The 19,672-nt window shown below is 39.0% G+C and overlaps 2 long non-coding RNA genes across 2 annotated transcripts in view; one reads left to right on the top strand and one right to left on the bottom strand.

The window, feature by feature from the left end:
• The window catches only part of LOC121034990 (uncharacterized), a 70,108-nt gene extending 64,457 nt beyond the window's left edge, over positions 1–5,651 (bottom strand). Inside the window, exon 1 of the long non-coding RNA XR_005792713.1 lies at positions 5,555–5,651. This is a non-coding gene — a long non-coding RNA (uncharacterized LOC121034990). The remainder of the gene's footprint in view (positions 1–5,554) is intronic.
• The window catches only part of LOC121034986 (uncharacterized), a 29,687-nt gene continuing 15,579 nt past the window's right edge, over positions 5,565–19,672 (top strand). Inside the window, exon 1 of the long non-coding RNA XR_005792712.1 lies at positions 5,565–6,230. This is a non-coding gene — a long non-coding RNA (uncharacterized LOC121034986). The remainder of the gene's footprint in view (positions 6,231–19,672) is intronic.

Below are 19,672 nucleotides of genomic sequence, written 5' to 3'. Positions count from 1 at the left end.
TACAATTTTGTATTTCTAGAACTCTGATCATCTTTTGCTTATAAAATGGTCTCTCCTTGGGGCGTCTGGGTGGCGCAGTGGGTTAAGCCTCCGACTTCAGCCAGGTCACGATCTCGCGGTCCCTGAGTTCGAGCCCCGCGTCGGGCTCTGGGCTGATGGCTCAGAGCCTGGAGCCTGTTTCCGATTCTGTGTCTCCCTCTCTCTCTGCCCCTCCCCCGTTCATGCTCTGTCTCTCTCTGTCCCAAAAATAAATAAACGTTGAAAAAAAAAATTTTTTTAAATGGTCTCTCCTTAACACATAATTAGGCTTGCATGTCAAGCTAGACCAAGCAGACAACTCCTCTAGAATGTGTGCCACAACTTTTAGATAAGAGTAAGCCTAAAAAACTTGTAGGATGTAATATAAGGACATCATGTCCAGCAATTAGCTGGAATATGTCTAAGAGATGAAGAGATGAACTGGTATCAGAGATCTCTTAAGCATTTAGTTTCAGCCATACCTAAACTCCTGGGTAAAAGTAATGTCCTTACTTTTTTTTAAGGTATTTTAAGTTAGAATTATTTCACTTTCAATCTAAAATATGTTAATGAATATAGGCCAATAATGACCAATGATAGAATCAGATGATAATTAAATTGAGATAGTTTTGTAAATCAACTAGAATGGATACTATATGTATAAGAAGTTAGAAGAATGGTCCCTATTAAATCAGATACAGGACAGTGAAAAAAATCTAAGGTAAAACAGAGGATCATGCCCACAGTGATTGGTTTAATGGCTTGATAAGAAGATTGCCAGTGAGATAACCAGCTGCCTTAGGATACTAGATAAAGAAAGATGGTTAGGAACAGATTTATTGCAATTTATATGCAAATACCTTCAATATATTAAATGTGGAATTACTGAACAAGTAAAGACTGAAAAGAATAGCCCTGATACATATAGAAGGCAGAAAAAAATTAAAATAATAATAAGTAAAAACTAGAAAGAAGACTACTGACCATATTAATACAATTTATTAGTCAGAATCTGTGGAGAGGAGGACCTAGTGAGAGTTTAATATAAGAATCATAGCTTAATGTATATTAATTCTTTTGAGTTTCAGGATATATTGGAGTTAAATATAAAAACAGTTTATAAGTCATTTGTCTTTATGGGCACAGTCACTCTTTTGCTGTTCATGTTTTTAGTATACGGCTTAAAAGCAAAACAAAACAAAAAGAATTTCCAATTAATTTTATACATCAAAACATAGAGATTTTGAGGCTTTTATTTCATAATTAAAGTCAGAATTTTGGTGCCAGTATAAAGTATATTCATGCAAATATCACACACTAAGGGAAAGTACCTTTGTTATACTAGGAAATACAGGAAATATAAGAGTAAACTCCCAATTATAAGAGAAGGCAAGGAAAATTTGCTTGAATAAATAAAGTAACATTTCAAAGAATAGATGATTTTATTCAGGTTGCTCTGTGAATGTTTGTTTTATTCCAACAGTATTCAGTATTTGCTCAGAAAAAAAAAAAAGAAATAAATGCTTCTAAAAGAAATAATGTTTCAAGTATGAAGTTGTCAATGAAATGCATTTCTACACCAAATAAAAAATGTATTTGTATTTTAGTTTTATATTCATAGAAATTCTCATTTCCAATGTACAGATAAGAAAATCTACACTTCATTCAATTTTCTGCATTTCCCACCTATTTCAATCAAAAGTAAGCTAAAGGGTTTTTATTGCTTCTTCAAAATTGTTCAGAGTTACCATAGCAAGTTTTTATAGTTATTTCAGTCCTATTTTAATAGATTATTGTATATTGATACTTCATTTAATATAGTTTCTCAGTTAAAAAAGAAAGAAAAAAAATCTTGGTTTTAATACTGTGAAGTCTCTTAAAATCTCATTTAAATGGCTTAAACATCACTCTGCAAAAAAAGCAAAAAGACATACATTTCTCCTTATGTAATTATTACCTAATTTTATTTAAGTTTATGTATTTATTTTGAGAGATAGAGAGAGTATGTGAGTGGAGAAGAGCAGAGAGAGAGAGAGAGAGGGAGAGAAAGAATCCCAAGCAGGCTCTGCACTGTCAGCTCAGAACCCAACACAGGGCTCAATCTCACAAATCGTGAGATCATGACCTGAATTGAAATCACAAGTCAGACGCTTACCCAATTGAGCCACCCAGGTGCCCTAGCTGTTGCCTAATTTAAAAAAAAATAAAAATAAAAATAAAGTACTTACACTGAACACACAGCATTCTTTTATAAACTTTTAAATGATTTATTAAGTTGTAACTAAATCACATAATTAATTAGTTAACATACAGAGATAATGATATTTAGGAGATATCATCTCTCAACACTGCATTAAAAATTTTTTTTAATGTTTATTTAGTTTTGAGAGAGAGAGAGAGAGAGAGAGAGAGACAGACAGACAGAGAATGAGTGGGGAGGGGCAGAAAAAGAGGGAGACACAGAATCTGAAGCAGGCTCCAGGCTCTGTGCTGTCAACAGAGCCCAACACATACTGTGAGTTCATTACCTGAGCCAAAGTCAGATGTTTAACCACCTGAGCCACCCAGGCACCCAAACACTGAATTTTTAAAATGCACCTGACAGGGGCGCCTGGGTGGCTCGGTAGGGTGAGCGTCCGACTTCAGCTCAGGTCATGATCTCGCAGTTTGTGAGTTCAAGCCCTGCGTCGGGCTCTGTGCTGACAGCTCAGAGCCTGGAGCCTGCTTCAGATTCTGTGTCTCCTTCCCTCTCTGCCTCTCTCCCTCTCTCTCTCTCTCTCTCTCTCTCTCTCTCTCTCCTTCAAAAATAAATAAACATTAAAAAAATTTTTTTAATAAAAAATAAAAATAAATAAATAAAATGCACCTGACAAACATTTATAAAAGTCGATACATGCCTAGCTATTCTATATTCCATGTATATGATAGAATAGATATAATCTGTCTTCTGAAATGGGGTGGGAAAGGAGGCAATGGTTTAAAAACCAAATAAATGACAAATGTACAAAAAACACCAAATGTAAAGTTCGGGTGGAAGAAAGTTACCAAAAGCTGTTACAGAGAATGGTGTGAGGGGGACTTCAAAGTTATCACAGAAGGCTTAAGTGAGATGATATTTAAGGTGAGCCATCCAGGATGATTTAGAGCCACAGCTCCATAAGAGCATAGCCTGTTCAATGGCCTTAATCCTGGAAAGGGTTTGGTATATTTGTCGAATGAGAAGCAGTCCTGGTTGACATTGGCTACTAGGGCACAGGTGGTGGAGCATCATGGGATTTGACTGGCATCATAGGCTGCCTCAGACTATTATGTGTCAGAGCAGGAACCATAGAGTTTACTCTGAATGGAAAACTCCCAGAACATAAAGCTAGTGGTTGGGGTAGGGTGGGGAAATGTGGGCTGAGGGCGCTATCGTATAATGTGATTTAGGTTGTGAAAAGAACACTGGGCTATTTATGAAGAATACATTGGAGTTTAGAATTCCACTAATGATTCCTTGTGCATTTTACCTATAAAAAGCAAATACTGAAACTTCTTTAAAAAATTAGGTGAGACTCTCCATATAAATATAATTACATATATTTCTTTACAGTGGTACCACTAGATTACTATTCAATTTTTCAAGTGTGTGATTTTCCTGACAAAAGCATACTAAATTACATATAAAAATTCTTTTAAAAACACTGCATTTGAATTTCCCCTACAACTATATTTTTGTATTTGGTATTCTATATATATACATATATATATATATATGTATTTTATATATTTTGTATATATGCCTCTGGTATCATACGGGTACTAAACATCACAATGTGCACATGGCAAACCCCGCAACAAACAATATCGTAGCCTTAAATACCAATAGTGTTGTATCTGAAAAAGCCAGGCTTACCAAGTCCCTGTGAGTAACATAAAATTACTAGGAACCAGAAACATTACAGAGAGCAAGATGGAGTCACTCATGTCAAGCAGGGACCTGTGTCAAGCAATGATGCAAGAATTACGGGCATTGCAACTACCAGATATCCCCAAGATCAACACCAGATGATGACACAGTCTGAACTGTTAACCAGCAGAAACACAGGAGGTCTGAAAAGGCCCAAGACTGATTAAATCCTTTAAAATTTTTTTTTCAACATTTATTTATTTTTGGGACAGAGAGAGACAGAGCATGAACGGGGGAGGGGCAGAGAGAGAGGGAGACACAGAATCGGAAACAGGCTCCAGGCTCTGAGCCATCAGCCCAGAGCCCGACGCGGGGCTCGAACTCACGGACCGCGAGATCGTGACCTGGCTGAAGTCGGACGCTTAACCGACTGCGCCACCCAGGCGCCCCTGATTAAATCCTTTAAAAGAGAGGATTTGTGCAGCAAACTGTCAGACTCCTCAGACACTTACCCTTCTAAGTCTGTCTACTTCAAAAAGTAGTCTCTGAAGACTCTGAAATCTCTGAAGACTCTGCCTCATCTCTGAAAAGAAAAGAGATCCTTCACTGCTTGAACATTGCAAGCAGTAAATGCCCAGAGAGATCACCCGGACCCCAGACCCAGGCCTTATTTCAACTGTGCACCCGCAGACTGACTTCTAGTTTAGCTCCTTAACTTCCTACCCGCCTCCCTTTCTATCTTATTTGTGTGACTTGTCTTGTGCCTCGCTTTGCGGGAGGTGGGAGAAACCAAATTAAACGTGTGGTGAAATATCGTTGATTTCGGGATCCTGAACCTGCATTGTTAACCTTGCTTTATGACTGAATAAACATGACATTATAGAAACACACAACACGTGTGTGAGCCTTCATAGCCTTCTTATAACAAGCATACAACTTTGTCCCGCGTCAATTTACCATTAAAACAAGATGCAATCACAAGGATAAAAGGAAACTGAAATTAACTTGGCAAAATGGTGGAAGGAGAGGTGCCCTGCTCTAGTCCCTCCCACAGAAACTCCCATTAAGCAACTCTCTATGGGGCTTTGGGAGACTTCTGGAACACAGGCGAAACGTTACAGTTCACCTGCCAAACAAGACAAACAAAAGACCCGAGAAACACTGCATTAAAAGGATAAGAAAAGCAGTGCCGCTTTTACCGCCACACCCCTCCCGGAAGTGTATTAGCACAGCGCTGAGAAAGTCCCCGCCCACATTTCCTCCTGTGAGGGAGAGACCTAGAGGGAGTCCAACTCCATGGACTTCTCCGACACTGACAGAGAAGCCCACTTCTGATTCAAGTGTGAACAACGTGGGGTCCGGCACGTTTAGACCATCTGCGGACAGTGAGGAATGAGGAAAATGGTCGGGGTTTTCTGTGACCAGTCCCTGGAATCTCAGTGATGCTGGCCCCTCGCCCTTCGAGCCAACCACAGAGCACAAGGGTTTGCTCTATCACACAGCTTTCCCAATGCCACACACAGATGAGGAGCCTGTCACCAAGCTTGCTCTGCCTCATCCTCAGGGCCTCCCTCAGCGGAACCCACACCTGGAGCCCTTCTCCACGGCAGACCCTGCCAGTGACCTGACAATCAGAACCCCACCTACCAGTCTGTGCGCGGCACCACTGGCAGTCTCATCCCCCTGAAGAGCCTCACCAACAGCTTTCGCCCAATGCTGGAGCTTGTCTGGAGTCCGCCTTCACCGCGAAGCCCTGCAAGTGGCTTCCTGAACCCTGAGCGCCACTCACGTCAACGTCGACGTAAAGCCCTGCTCCTGGCCACGCCCACCCAGAAAGCCCCGCGGAGAACCGTAGCTTTACAGAGCCCAGTTAGCGGTCTTGCCTGACAATTGAGCCCAGCCAGCCGCTTCAGGTGACCTCAGCGATTTACTGGCGGTGTCCTCACCAGAACTCAGAGCTGAGCAAAACAGCCCTGACGAACTGCAGGGCCGTGGCAGTGTATCCTGCCCAATTGTGGACCCTGAGACCCCAACCCTGATCCTTATCCAAATGCAGACCCTGGCAACAGGTCACCCACCGGGCAAAGACGGGTCAGCTGGCCCTGCTGAAACTCTGAACCCACCAGGCAGCCCCAGCCCCCTCCAGAATGGATTCCAAGAGAGGGAACTGGCTCACTATGGACACCACCAACTGATGTGCCCAGAATTGTTGGCTGGCTGATGTTGGCTTGCACCCTCAGGAGTTTCCAGGTGAAATCTGAAATTGGCCCCATACATGGAGGACAAGAAGAGACTGAAGAAAGAGGCAGACCACTCCAGATTGGTAGGTGGCAATTCTAATAAGCAAGGAAACTTCCTTGGGAGGCTTGTTAGGCATTTGCAAGATAAGTAGATCTCTACCCCAGCCTACCAGAATTTTAAGTTTATATAGAGGCCTTCACTGGGTTCAATCAGGTATACAGTGTAGATGCTCTCAACAACACATTACTATCTTAACGATATTTCTTTGAAACAGCATCTAGTATGGATAAAGCAAGTGGAATGCATGTTCCAAGGACAAGGGAAGGGGTGTAGAACTTCCAATTTCCTGGGTCCAGCCTGTGGGTCAAATGTTGGTCATGTCCTCTTGATAATGTCCTCCAACAATCCACCCTCTTGAGGAGCTCTTATAATCTTACACACACCTCATTCCCCTTCCACTCTGTGCCCTGAGAGGTCAGCAAGGGCTTTCACTGGCATAGAAGTTGCTTGTTTGGCAGCTTTCTGGCTGTATTGGAAGCAGATGCTACACCGACAGTACAGGCATATGCAAGAGAAAACACAGGTTAAAATAATGATGCCCAAAATAAATAACATTTTTTTCCCCAGGAGCTCCAAGATCTAAACCACTAATTTATTAAGTCCCCTAGGCTGAGAGTTGGATCATTCAGGGCATTCAATTATTGACTAATGTGATTTAATAAAGATAATACATTAGCTGACTCATGGGTGTGAACACACAACATTCTCTTTGAATGACAACACAGTTGCTTCCTTGCAAGGTAGTGATAATGTCCAAGGCCCCCCTATTTTGGAGGACAGCTTGTCTCCTTAGACACATTTCCAGTGTTCAGGAGAGACTGGCTTTATCAGCTGTCATTCAAGCCTTGCTTGGCGAATGTAGTAAGGGCTTCTATGTACGCTATAACATCCTCCATGCCAATGGAGGGGATAAAGGTGGTGTCCTGGATGACTGTACCAGTGGAAACAGGATGTGCTCATCTGCCATTGAGGAGAGGGAGGTTGGCAATGGTTACCATGAGGCAGATTCCCCTTTGTGCCCAAGGTAAACCCAGAGTGCAATGGTTCAACCACCCAAGTGGAAGCTAAGCCCAGTGCAGAGCCCAATGCAGGGCTTGAACTGCCAACCCTGAGATCAAGACCTGAGCTGAGATTAAGAATTGGACACTTAACTGACTGAGACACCCAAGCACCTCCAGCCAAACTTTTCTTAGTTCAGGTCACTAGCTTCTGTGGTTCATAATTGTTTCCATTCAGATGGTGTCAGTGTTGAGGTGAATAGTGACTACAGTCCTTGTGGGCAGATTGTCCTGACCAGATTCATCTGTATTCCAGGCATCAATGGGAATTTCCCCCAGTCCCTCTCTGCAGGACACAATGGCCACCACAGAATAGGGGTGGGGGCATTTGGAGTATCTACCCACTCTGCAGGGCCTAGTAGCATCTACATTTCTAGAGCCAGTGGTTTGGAAAACAGGATACTCCTCTGTTGCAAATAGGCATGCCACTTAGTCAAAGTGAGAGTGAGTCATGGCTCACTTTGTCTCTGCCACTGTGTCCAGCACCATTACTTCCAGAGTCACAGACACATCTAACTGAAATGGTAGCCCTGCTTTGGAGACGGCCAGAGCTTTAATCTACTTCACCAGTATTTTTGACTGCTCAAAGGTGACTTGCTGCTCTGATCCCCAGCCCCACACTTGCCCTTTATTTATTCAGCAATATAAGTGATAAAGGCACAATGCTAGGTAGGCAATAAAAGTCCTCTAAAACCCCCAAACCCAACAAATACTTGCACCTCTTTCATACTCTTAGGCTTGCGCCTAATCAATTATAGTTTCTGGGTAGGCTTACACCTAATCAATTATGGCGTCTGGAACAACACATTTCTTACCTGACCAAACAACTCCCAAAAACTTTATGGCGGTACCTAAACCTTGAATTTTCTGGGGGTTCACTGCCTGTCATCTCCCTTGCAGATGTCCCAGCAAAGGCTGTAGAGTGTCCTGCAGCAGAAGCAAGTCTTCACATGTTATCATTATATCATCAATGTAATGAGCCCATTTTACTGATGTGTGGAAGGAGAACATGGGTTACTATCCCATTACATACTGTGGGTTTATGCAGGTAACCCAGAGGAAGCACTTGAAAGATCCATGATGCTCCTCCCACATCAAGTTAAATTGATCTTGTGACTTAGCAGCCAGGGATATATTTAAAAAAAAGTATTGACTAAATCTAGCAGAGTATGGTACATTTCTAGGACTGTGGTCAAGGTATCTAAGATGGTGGCAATGTCAGGCACAGCTTCATAGAACTTCATATCAGTTCTTGATAGATATCATCTATCATGAGCCATGTGACTTTTTTACCAGCCAAACTGGGCTGTTGGAAACAATATGGGCAGAGTGTACGATACCCAGCTGGTGCAGCTCTTGGATATTTCTCCTATTTCATTGTGCCCCTGGGCAATTTATATTGTGTGACAGTTACCACTCTTCCTTGGGGGGGGGCAGGTTTGGCAGCTTCTCGTTAGTGTTTCCCCCAGCACTTGTGGAATTTACCAATCAAAGTTTGTAGAGCATGACTTTATAGGATATCAGCGTTAAGTATGTTTCTTGGTATTGGAGAGATAAAAATCTCATATTCTCATGGAAAAGAATGCCCAGTTAGCAATGTCAAAAAGACCTTCTTGACCATAACTATTTGTCCTGTATAACCATTGGTGGCACTGAGGAGGCCAGAAAACTTTTGAGGGCTAGTATCATCTAGAGTCATCATCTTTTGTTTATTTCTGGGGAACCAGTGAATATTGAACTCAACCTGATGTCTGGTCACCTCCAGTGGCCCTCTCCTGCAGGCAGTCTTGGCTTAAATTATATAGTCAGGGCATGGGAGGCACCTACCCTGAGTAGGACTGTATTCCTGAGGTCTTTACTGAAACAGGAGGGGCATCAGAGAGGGTAGGGGCAGGTGAGAAAGGTCTTAACTGTTGTTAAGGTTTTAAGGCTTTACACAGGCCACCCAGCATAGTGTTGCGATACTGGTCTATCTTTGTAGGTGAGGTCATGGCAACAGTGAGGTCAAGCCACATATGCTTCTACGTGACTTTTATTGGACCCTTTACACACAATTGGAATAGCCTTTTCGATTTTCAAGTTCCCTCTCTGTGTTGGATCTTTCCAATAGCCTGTACCCATTCCTAGGATTTGTGAAATTACCCCAGATGAATCATGGATTTCCCAACATTATGTATGCTTGCCCATGACTGGCTCAGGACATCTATTCCATACTATGTGATGGGTGTGGACTGTAGTGTCTCACTTTCATTTCTACAGTGAATGTGACCTAATCAGGGCCTTGAAACATCAGGGCATAGATGGTCTGTCTCATTCCCAACTCCCTAAGAATTTTTGTACATTCTCTATAGATTTCCAGGGTCCTACATGCCCAGGGAGAACCCCTTCATTGGACTCAACCTCCCTGAAGGCTAGAATAATGCAAACTATAAGGGAATGAGTATCTTGAACCCCCCAAATGCAGTGTGGGTGCTGCCAGAGGACAGAGAGTGTGGTGATGTTCCTGCCTGGTCAAAGAAGTACCATTGCTCTTCCACATCCCATAGCTGCACTAACCCTCTAACCATGTCTGGATACTTTCCCTGGCCTTTTACTGGAATTTGGCATCTATTATCAGTAAGCTCAGCAGGAGTAAGCTCATCATGAACATTTCCTGATTTAGGGCCTACCCCACTGGGTGGCATTGTTGTTGTTGTGGTTTTGCTTTCCTTTTTTTTTTTTTTTTTTTTTTAAAGTTTATTATTGAGACAGAGATAGAGCATAAGTAGGGGAGGGGCAGAGAGAGAGAGAGAGAGAGAGAGAGAGGGAGACACAGAGTCCCAAGCAGGCTCCAGGCTCTGAGCTGTCAGCACAGAGCCTGGCGCAGGGCTCGAATCCACGAACTGTGAGATCATGACCTGAACTGAAGTTGGACCTCCAACCAAGCCACCCAGGCGCCCCTACTTTCCTTTGTATTAGGAGTTGGATGGCATGGTCCCATGAAATTTCATCTATTTCACTGTCAATTATCACAACATCCTTCTCTTTGCTCTCCTAAATCCCCCAGGGATTCCACCTCTTAGGGTTCTAATTGGGCTTTGTCAAAGCGCTTGGAACTTAATCCAAGGCAACTTGCACCCTCCTACCTTTGCAAAACAGCATGCTAAGGTCTCCAATTTATATTATAATTCTATTCTCCCATCTTATCTATTAGACCCAAAGCTAGCAGAGTAGTGGAAAGCCACATGTTCTACTCTAACTCAGCTCTTCTTTCAAATTTCTAATTTGAACTTCAGCCTCTAATTGGACATCAGTGGCCAAACTGACCACAGCAGGGGCCAGAACACTGTGTCAGCTATTTGTTCCCCTCTTTGCTTCAGTCCAATATGCATCAAACCAGCCACTGACTTGGGAGCATCCCCATACTAACATGATACACAAGTATCTAACATATGGATCACCCCTCCACACATAAAGGTCAATGGCCAACTCAGGATTTCCCCCATAAATGTTTGTTTTGTTTTGTTTTTCCTAAGACCTATTTATCTGGTCTTCTACTAGCTAGCCAAGTGTTAGTGAGCTCCCTCAGCAGCTTCCCAGGTGAAATCTGAGGCTGACCTTGCACATGAAGACTAGAGAGAATGAGGAAAGAGGCAGGCCATTCCAGATTGATAGGTGGCAATTTTAATAAGCAAGGGAAATTACTTATGAGGTGTGTCTTGGGCAGTCACAAGATGAGTAGATCTCCACTGCTCTTCAACAGAATCTTAAAAGTTTATATAAAGGCCTTCAGTGGGATCTGTCACATATACCATCCAGATGGTCACAACAGCACATTGTCATCTCAAGGCTGTGTCATTATGGGAAGGCAAGGGGAATGCACATTCCAAGGATGGGGAAGGGGCGAGGAGCCTCTGATTGCTGGGGTCTAGGTCATAGGTCAATGGGTACTTATGTCCTCTCAGTAACCTCATCCAACATCTGACTGGTGAAATCTTTCCTTTGCCAAAGCCAGCCTGTCAGACTGGAAGAGATCTTCAAATGTGCAGAAATAAGGCAAGAATGCAAGGATTAGGAAGAAATAGGAAAACATGACACCTCCAAAGGAAGCTAATAAATCTCTAGCCACTGATCTTAAAGAGATGGGGATCTATGAAGGCCCAAAGAAGAATTCAAAACAATTCTCTTAAAGAGGCTCAGTGAACTACACATAATGGAATGAAACAAGATATAAATAATTGTGAGGAAGACAGGTATTCACAAACACATTAAAATTAAACAACATATTTTTAACTACTTTTTGGTTCAAGAAAAAATCAAGGAAGAAATTAGAAAGTAACTTGAGAGGGGCACCAGGGTGGCTCAGTCAGTTAAGTGTCTGACTTCGGCTCAGGGCATAATCTCTCAGTTCGTGGATTCAAGCCCCACGTTGGACTCTGTGCTGACATCTCAGTCAGGAGAGTCAAGGAGCCTGCTTGGATTCTGTGACTCCCCCTCTCTCTCCCCCTCCCCTGCTCATGCTCTGTCTCTCTATGTCTCTCAAAAATAAATAAATGTTAAAAAATATTAAAAATAAAAGGAAGTACCTTGAGAAAAATTAAAACAAAAACACAGCATACCAAAACGTATAGGATGCAGCAAAAGTAGTAAGGGGGAAGTTTATAGCAATAGATAATGACCTCACAAAAGAGAGAAAGCTCTCAAATCAACAACCTCAACAAACAGGAAAAAAAAATGAAGCTCAAAGTTAGCAGAAGAAATGAAATTTTAAGATTTAGAGCAGAAATAAATTAAAAATAAAAATAGAAAAGCAAAATTGATGTGATTTTTTAAAGATGAAATTTTTAAAAAATACTTAAACTTACTAAAAAAAAAAGAGTGAAGTCTCAAATAAATAAAGCCAGAAATGAAAAGGGAGACATTACAACTCATGCCACAGAAATTTTGAAAACATCATAAAGGGTTATTATATATCAACAAATTGGACAACCTATATGAATTGGATAAGTTCCTAGAAACACAATTCACCAAGACTGAACCAAGAAGAAAGCTTGAACATTGCAGTTATAATCAAGGAGATAGAATCATTAATGGAAAACCTCCCAACAAATAAAAATCAAGGTGAATTCTATAAAACATTTAAAAATAATAACAATTCTTTTTTTAAAAGCTTCCAAAAATATACAGAGGGAGCACTTCCAAACTTATTTTTGAGGCAGCATCACTTCAGACAAAGAATTGAAACCATAGAACTAAAAGAAAACATACTAGAAAAATAATTCTTGATATTGGCCTTGCCAGTGAATTCTTGAATGTGACACCAAAAGCACAAGTAAGAAAAACACAGACAGACAAATGAGACTAGATCAAGCTGAAAGGCTGCTGCACAGCAAAGGAAAAAATCAACAAATGTAAGGCAAACTATGGAATGAGAAAACTATTTGCAAATCATATATCTGATATGGGGTTAATATCCAAAATATATAGGGAACTTTTATAATTCACTATCAGAAAAACCCAAAAACTCAAATTAAAAATGAGTAAAGGACTTTTATAGACATTTCTCCAAAGAAGACATACAAAATTCCAACAAGTATATAGAAAGGTGCTCCACATCACTAACGATGAGGGAAATGTAAGTCAAAACCATTGGAAGATATCACCTCACACCTGTTAATATGGCTATTATTAAGAAGATGAGTCATATATAATAAGCTTTGAGGAGAATGTGGAGAAAAGGGAACCTTCATACACTGTTGATATGACTGCAAAATGGTGTAGTCATTATGAAAGATAATATGGATGTTCCTCAAAGTTAAAAATAGAACTACCATGTGATCCAGAAGTCCCAGTTCTGAATACTTATACAAAAGAATTGAAATTGGGATCTGATAGAGATATTTGTACTTTGATGTTCATTGAAGAATTATTCACAGTAGTCAAGATGTGGAAACAACCGAAATGTTAATTGATGGATGAATGGGTAACGAAAACATGTAGATAATGTGTGTAGACATATGCTAGAATATTAGTCATCCTTGCAAAAGAAGGAAATCCTGTCATTTGCTACATTGTAGATGGACTTGGAAGGCATTATGCTAAGTGTAATACACCAAACATAGACAGATACTACATGATCCCACTTCTCTCAGGAATCTAAAATAGTCAAACTCATTGAAGCAAAGAGGAGAGTAGAGATGACCAAGGTTTGGGGAAGGGGAATCAGAGACATTGATCAAAGGGTATGTAGTTTTATTTATGAAAGATAAATAAGTCCAAGAGATCTACTGTACAGCATAGTGCATATAATTAACAATACTATACTGTATCCTTAAAAATTTAAGATGATCATATATTAAATGTTCTTAAAGAGGAGGGAAGGAAACTTCTAGAGGTTATGGTTAAGTTTAAGGCATTGTATATGGTGACAGTTTCATAGGTGTATTCATATCTTTAAATTAAATATGTAAAGCTTTTTTTGTATGTCAGTACTTCCTAAATGTTTTTAAATAAATAAAGGGGGCTCCATGGTGGCTCAAGTGGTTAAACATCTCATTATTGATTTTGGCTTAGGTCATGATCTCACATTTCCTGAAATCGAGCCCCGTATTGGGTTCTGTGCTGCCAGCATGGAGCCTGCTTGGGATTCTCTCTCTCCTGATGTCTCTACCCCTCCCTTGCTTGCACTCTTCCTTCTCTCTTTCAAGATAAATAAGTAAAATATCAATCAATCAATCAATCAATCAATCAGGAAAAGAGCACACTGAAATAGAGAAACTATGAGATGATAAATGTAGTTATTTTTATGCCCCCTACCCCCTCCAAAAAATAATAAAAGAAATAGAAATAGCAAAGGACAATATTTATGGTCTCAGGGAGTCAAAGGACTGAAGTGAGCTAGAATGTCCTTTGTTCAGGTTACAGGGGCTTTTCACTTCTAGGACACTGTTTCTAGGCATACCCTGACATTGACATATCTTCTAGAGATAATAATTGTGATGTCTTAATCTTTAATTTTTTTTAATATTTATTTATTCTTGAGACAGAGACAGAGCATGAACAGGGAAGGGGCAGAGAGAGAGGGAGACATAGAATCCGAAGCAGGCTCCAGGCTCTGAGCTGTCAGCAGAGAGCCCGACGCGGGGCTCGAACCCACGAGCTGTGAGATCATGACCTGAGTCCAAGTCGGACGCTTAACCAACTGAGCCACCCAGGCACCCTGTGATGTCTTAATCTTTAAATGTTGCCAATAAAACTTCACTTTTTAAAAACGTGGTATGAGCTAGCAAAGTATGATACAAATTATGTGTAGGCCTACTTTGGCAGAACTGTAATATGGAAGTCTTTGGTGATGATCAAGAACGGTTTCAGTGTTGTATTGGGACTGAAGGTACTGGAAGTTATTTAGGGAGGTAGTGATGTGAGGATGCAGAGTGACTTACTATAAGATATGCTTTTTAAAAAAAATTTTCTGTGAGTTTATAGCTGAAAAGAGGTATGGATTGAAGTTTGGAATGTATGTATAAAGAGATACATAGTTGGATAGATGAAGATATATTTTGAGATTGAATTTTAGATCTCATTAGTATGCTATAGGAATGATTTAATAGAGAGAAATAGAAATTGATCACATATGAGAGAAAAGCAATAATTGCAATAATGAGATCTTGAAAGAAATGTAGACTCCAGAGTGAAAATTGAAGCCTTGATTTTATAAAAAGAAACTAAAAATAAAAAATAGAGAATACTGTACAGCAGGTATAAGAAGGATGATATGTTTGGAGATGGGATGAAAAAGTGCTTGTTTCTTTTTAGGTCAAAGCAGCAGGGATTGGCTAAATAAATATTACTTAAATATATACACATCATATTCCATTTGCCCTGGTAGTCTGAGAATCACACTATATGCCTAAAGAAGTAAACATTCTATGTGCTTTGAATTATTCTGTAGTATATGGACGTTACTAACACTATCAATGTGATGTCTATAACTTATTTCCTTAATCTTTTAAAAAAATATGTAGTAGTACCTGGACGAGTTTATTAGTATTTATCGTATGCAATATCATACATGTCAAATCTAATTATCATTAATTTTACATGTGTGGGTATGCTTTGTTATGAAAGACCTGAAAATTTTTTGTTCATATATAGAAAAATCTCCCTATGGGTAAAAGTACATCTTATATATAAATGGTATATTTATATTATACATTTCTATATGATATAAAATATATATTTACATATTCATATATTTATATATGAATGTACTGTTATCAGTCATTTAAAAAAAGCAACTTGAGGAGAAAAAGTAAAACTGAAGGAATATTGAAAGGCATGATAAGTAATATCTGTTTATACATATAGAATTAATTGGTTAGTTAATATTATTATAGACAACAGCATACAATTTCATTTTGAATCATGTTTAACAACAACAAAAAAAACATTTGAGTTTTTTGCTATTTTCTTTAGCAGTTGATTTCACACACCTACATGCCATTAGTGCTTTAATCTTCTAATCAAAATAACTTGACCCAGAAAAAACTTGCTTCCAATTATCAGCAATATAAGAAATATTATTGATTAAAATTATGTGACAATGTCAGAGCCACAACTATTTGTAAGGTCTGTAAAGCTGTTTAGCCTCCAACAAAAGGATTTTCAAACTGTGTTCAGCATCATACTGTGTCTATCATAATGTTAATAGTTCTCTTTCAAAATGCTTCCATTGCCCATAAAATTGACAAGTTATTATTTTTACCTTTCTAGATATTGTCAGTTCAAATTAGTATATTAAAAATATGACAAATCCTACAGTAAATAAATAACTTTTTATTGTATGTATTATTTTAAAGTTTATGTATTTGGGGCACCTGGGTGGCTCAGTCAGTTGAGCGTCCAGCTTTGGCTTAGGTCGTGATCTCACAGCTCATGAGTTCGAGCCCCGCGTCGGGCTCTGTGCTGACAGCTCAGAGCCTGGAGCCTACTTCAGATTCTGTGTTTCCCTCTCTGTCTGTCCCTCCCCCACCCATGCTCTGTCTCTCTCTGTCTCCCAAAATAAGTAATAAAAAAAAAATTAAAAAAGATAAAAAATATGGTAACAATGGCCTTATTTATGCTCAAAGGTAACCTGCCAACATACCCTGAGAAATGAGACACTACTGTTCTAGGAATCAGATAGAAAAATGTTATTTTAGGATATTCACCATACCTCATGTTTAAGGGAAGGGAAAAGATTTTGTAATTATGCCTGTTAATGGCAAGGCGTGTGTGTGTGTGTGTGTGTGTGTGTGTGTGTGTGTGTGTGTGTGCGCTTTTACTTATGTCTTCGCTTCTCTGGTGAGCCAACATCATAATGAAGGATAAAATAAAAGCCATCTGACTTAACCATTCTTGTGAGATGTCTTTTATTGTTGTTAAACAATTCCACCATTCCAGCATAAATCCCTCTCTCTCTGTTCTCCCAGGATCACCTCATACCTGACTATTTTCAAAAAGAATGGCAGGGGCACCTGGGTGGCTTAGTCAGTTAAGTGTCCGACTTCGGCTCAGGTCATGATCTCACAGCTTGTGGGTTCGAGCCCCATGTCGGGCTCTGTGTTGATAGCTCAGAGCCTGGAGGCTACTTCGGATTCTCTGTCTCCCTCTCATTCTCTGTCCCTCCCCCAGTCACACTCTGTCTCTCTCTCAAAAAAAATAAACATTTAAAAAAATTTTAAAAAAAGAATGGCTATTATCATTCCATTAGAATGACTATTATCAAAAACACAAGAAATAAGTTTGGCTAGGATGTGGAGAAAAGGGAAAATTTGTGCACTGTTGGTAGGAATGCCACTATGGAAAATAGTAAAGAGGTTCCTCAAAAATTTTAAAAATAAAAAGACTGTATGATGCAGCAATTCTACCTTTAGGTATTTATCCAGAGAATATAAAAATACTCAAAACAATGTTTGCACTCCCATGATTGTTGCAGCATTAGCCAATAGCCAAGGCAAGATATGGAAACAACTTAAGTGTCCATCAACAGATAAGAAAGAAATGAGATATAATTGAATATTATTAAGTCATATTAAAGAAGGAAATCTTGCCATTTGTGACTTGAGTGGAACTTGAGCACATTATGCTAAGTGAAATAAGTGAGACAGAGGAAAACAAATACCATAATACAGAGAACTCATAAATACAGAGAACTTATTGGCAGTTGCCAGAGATATGGGTTGGGAGGTGGGTGAAATGAGTGAAGGAAGTCAAAAGGTATAAACTTCCAGCTATATAATAAATGTCTGGAATCCAATATACAACATGGTGACTATGGTTAATAATAGTATTTCATACTTTAAAGCTGCTAAGAGTTTGGGTCTTAAAAGTTCTTATTAAAAGAGAAAACATTTGTGTAACTATGTATGAAGACAGATATTAATTAGGCTTCTTGTGGTGATCATTTCACAGCATATGCAAATACCAAATAATTATGTTGTACACTTGAAACTAATATAATAGTACATGTTAATTGTATCTTAATAAAAATCGTGTGTAAATGTAAAGGGCTTAAGTAGCCAAAACAAATTTGAAAAAGATAAATAATATTGGAGCACAACCATACAAGATTTTATGATTTATTATAAAGTTCCAGTATTAAAAAGAGTGTGATATTGACATAAATAAAGAAATGGAACATGAATCTAGAAATAGACCTACACATGTAGGGACAACTGATATTTCATAAAGATACAAATACAATTATTGGAGGAAAAAAGTATCCTTTTCAAAAAATGATGTTGGAACAATTGGATATCTATATTCAAATAATAGACTTCAATGGATACCTTACAATATATGAAAAAGTTCAAAATAGATCAAAGATAAAATTATAAAATCTAAAACTATTACGTTTCTAGAATAAAATATGTAAGAAAAATTCTATAACTATGGGTTAAGCAAAGATTACTTTCTTTTGATAGCAATGAACGTGATCCAAAAAGAATATGTTGATAAGTTGCACTTCATCAAAATTAAACCTTCAGGTCTTCAAAAGACATTGTTAAAGATTAAAAGTCAAGTCATAAACTGGAAGAAAATATTTGTAAAACATATATCAGATAAAGGACTCATATATAAAGAACTTTCAAAACTCAATTATAAGAAAACAAATATCCAAATTAAAAATTGACAAAAGATTTGAGCAGACACTTAACCTGAGAAGATACAGAAATACTGGAGATAGAGATTTTAATCATTGTTCCTTTGCGTGGAACACAATGCTAAGATTTGTCAGTGGAGAAATATTCTAAGAAGAAGGGTTTTCATCATTTACTTCTTGCTTGTTTTGAACAGCTGTCAGGGTAAGAGTTATGGGGACATTCAGCGATACTCTATTGAAGCTGCTCACTCAGAGCGTTCAATCCCCTTGACTTCACAATTCCAGCTCCAGTAGAGTGAACATCTCTCTTCAGTTCTCCCACTTCAGAGACCACAGAGCCCAGGTCTCATTCTGCATTGCAGATGAGAACTCTCCCTGTATACAAAGCATTCTTTCTGGGAGTGTAGACTGGTAAATGTCCACATATGAATCGCTTTTCAGTAACCAGCTTCATCCAAAGGAAAGAATGTGATCCAAAAAGAATATGTTGGTAAGTTGAATTTCATCAAAATTAAAAGCTTCAGGTCTTAAACATCACCCTCCCCAGGATCATATCAAATCTAATGACTGGTGGATGTGTAGGTATGAAGTCCCAGTCTCCTTATCTTAATTTAGGCAACTTTGAAAGACCTCCCAGCTCCAGAACTTTCCATGGTATTAGCTGAGGCCTTTCTTGCGAATTGTATCACAGTTCAATTTCTCTCTCTCTGATTTGCTTTCTTACTTTCTCATCAGTGTAGTTTTCAAGAGCAATTCCCAACAAACTTTTGGCATGAAAAACTCCATCTCAAAGTCTGGTTCTACCTTGAAATTACGGCTCTCAGTAATTACCTTAAAATAATAGATAGACTCAAATTTTATTATACTTACTTTTCTAGAATATTTGATAGCAGTATATTTTGTAACATGAAAATATTTGTTCCTTTTATCTTCTTGTGTATCAAATTACCAAAAACTTACTGGTTTCAAACAACATATATTTATTGTCTCACAGGTTCCATAGGTCAGAGTTATAGATGGAGATCACTAGGTCCACTGCTCAGGGTCTCACCCAACTTTAGCTAGGTTCTTGGCCAGATCTGCAGACTGATCTGAGGCTGAAGATCACCTTTCAAGCTCACTTGTTGGCAGAGTTCAGTTCTTTGTGGTTGTGATAGGAAGTCTCTCTCTCTCTGTTTTCTTTCTTTTCTTTCTTCCTTTTTTCTTTCCTCCATTCCCTCTTTCTTGCTTTCTTGCTTTCTTTCTTTCTTTCTTTCTTTCTTTCTTTCTTTCTTTCTTTCTTTC

This window comes from Herpailurus yagouaroundi, unplaced genomic scaffold (assembly GCF_014898765.1).
Source record: "Herpailurus yagouaroundi ecotype Mexico unplaced genomic scaffold, PumYag 28, whole genome shotgun sequence".
NCBI lineage: Eukaryota > Metazoa > Chordata > Mammalia > Carnivora > Felidae > Herpailurus > Herpailurus yagouaroundi.
This window is presented reverse-complemented; position numbering and strand designations above follow the sequence as displayed.